This window comes from Rutidosis leptorrhynchoides, chromosome 8, assembly GCF_046630445.1.
Source record: "Rutidosis leptorrhynchoides isolate AG116_Rl617_1_P2 chromosome 8, CSIRO_AGI_Rlap_v1, whole genome shotgun sequence".
NCBI classification, from domain to species: Eukaryota; Viridiplantae; Streptophyta; class Magnoliopsida; order Asterales; family Asteraceae; genus Rutidosis; species Rutidosis leptorrhynchoides.
Genome location: NC_092340.1, coordinates 157,081,097 through 157,083,734, shown reverse-complemented (window position 1 = coordinate 157,083,734; position 2,638 = coordinate 157,081,097).

The following is a 2,638-nucleotide window of genomic DNA, read 5'->3' as shown; positions in this document are numbered from 1 at the left end:
GTTCTTGAAGCAGAATCATGACACGAAAACAAGTTCAAGTAAGATTACTACTTGATTTAAGGTAGTTATGTTTATAGGAATTAAACCAAAGCTTGGATATGATTATTACCTTGATTAAGAATGAAAAGTTACTGAGATTAGATGGAAGTTCTTGATCTTTGATAAGTTGTGGGATTGGATTAAAAAGATTGGAAGTAATCTTGCAACTTCTTGATTCTAGGTTGTTTTTATGATGATTAAAGCTTGTAATTGAAGCTAAATGATGAGGAAAATACTTAGAGATGATCAAGTATGAAGTTAAGAGTATTTTGAGAGAGAATTGGGAGTGTAAGTATGGGAAACTGGAATGAAGAAATGGTGTGTATGCATAAAAATATTTTTAGTTTATAAAGAAAGAAAAGATTCCTAATTTTGTTTTCTTGCTAAATAATTCATGCTACTTGACAAATGATTGGTTCCACATGTTTCTTAATCATTTAAGGCTGCTAAGGAGCAGATTTTTATTGGTATATACTAATAGTAAATACATCTAGAAGCTGGGCATAATACGAGTGCAAATACCGAGCGAATACGAGTAGAATTCTTGATGAAAACAAATGGGAATACAATTGTGATTATTTTTGTTAAGTAAGAGTGTTTTGATATATGTATTGAAGTCCTTAAAATGTGTATTAATACATCTTAATACACTATATATATATATATATATATATATATATATATATATATATATATATATATATATATACATTTTAACTGACTCGTTAAATCATCGTTAGTCGTTACATGTAAGTGTTGTTTCGAAACCTTTAAGTTAATGACCTTGTTAAATGTAATTAATCCCATTGTTATTATATCTAATGGGATGTTAAATTGTTATATTATCATGATAACATAGTATGTTAATATATCTTAATATGATATATAAATATTAAGACGTTATTACAACGATAATCGTTACGTATATATATCGTTTCAAAATCCTTATGTTAGTAGTCTCATTTTATGTATATAGTTCATTGTTAATATACTTAATGAGATACTTAATTATCATTTCTTCATGTTAAATATATATATATATATATATATATATATATATATATATATATATATATATATATATATATATATATATATATATATATATATATATATATATATATATATATATATAAGTTCATATATATATTATCATGTTATTTACAAGTTATAACGTTCGTGAATCATCGGACAAGTTGGGTGGTCACACGTTTACATAAAATTCATTTCAATTAATCAAGTCTTAAAAAGTTTGATTGCTTAATATGTTGGAAACATTTAATCATGTAAATATTAATATTGTTCAATATATAATCATGGAAAAATCCGGGTCATGACAGTACCTACCCGTTAAATAAATTTCATCCCGAAATTTGAAGTAATACCTATTCAATGGGCGGTGTTTGTAAACAGATGTGGATATTTCTGTTTCATCTGGTCCTCTCTTTCCCAAGTGAACTCAGGACCTCTTTGAGCATTCCAATGAACCCTAACTATAGGTATGTTGTTTTGCTTGAGCCGTTTGACTTCATGATCCATGATTTCGACAGGCTCTTCTATAAAATGCAGTTTCTCATCGATTTGGATTTCTTCAAGAGAAACAGTGAGGTCTTCTTTTATAAGGCATTTCCTTAGGTTCGAGACATGAAAGGTATTGTGTACTTCAGCAAGTTGTTGTGGTAGCTTAAGTCGATAAGCCACCGGTCCAATACGTTCGATGATCTTGAATGGTCCTACGTATCTTGGGTTCAATTTACCCCTCTTACCAAAGCGTATCACACCTTACCAAGGTTATACCTTTAACATAACCATGTCATCAACCTAAAATTCTAACGGTTTCCTTCGAACATCAGCATAACTCTTTTGACAACTTTGGGCGGTCTTCAATCTCTCCTTGATTTTCACAATCTTTTCAGTAGTCTCCTGTATGATCTCGGGACCAGTCAGTTGTTTGTCACCTACTTCGTTCCAACAGATAGGGGATCTACACTTTCTTCCATAAAGTGCTTCGAATGGTGCAGCATTAATACTCGTATGATAACTGTTGTTATATGAGAATTCTGCCAATGGTAAATATTTATCCCATCCATTTCCAAAATCGATCACACTTTCTCTAAGCATGTCTTCAAGAGTCTGAATGGTCCTTTCACTTTGCCCATCGGTCTGAGGATGATATGCAGTGCTCATATCTAGATGAGTCCCTAGAGCTTCATGTAGTGATTGCCAAAACTTTGGCTTAAACCTACTGTCGCGATCAGATATAATGGAAATAGGTACTCCATGTCTTGAAACAACTTCCTTCATGTATAATCGTACCAATTTCTCCATCTTATCCATTTCCTTCATAGGTAGGAAATGTGCAGATTTGGTGAGACGATCGACAATTACCCAAATGGTGTCATAACCCCATGCAGTCTTTGGTAGCTTCGTGATGAAATTCATAGTAATACATTCCCATTTCCATTCAGGGATTTCTGGTTGTTGAAGCAAACCTGATGGTTTCTGATGTTCCGCCTTGACTTTGGAGCAAGTCAAACATTCTCCAATGTATGTTGCAATATCAGCTTTCAAATTTGGCCACCAAAAGTGTGCCTTAAGA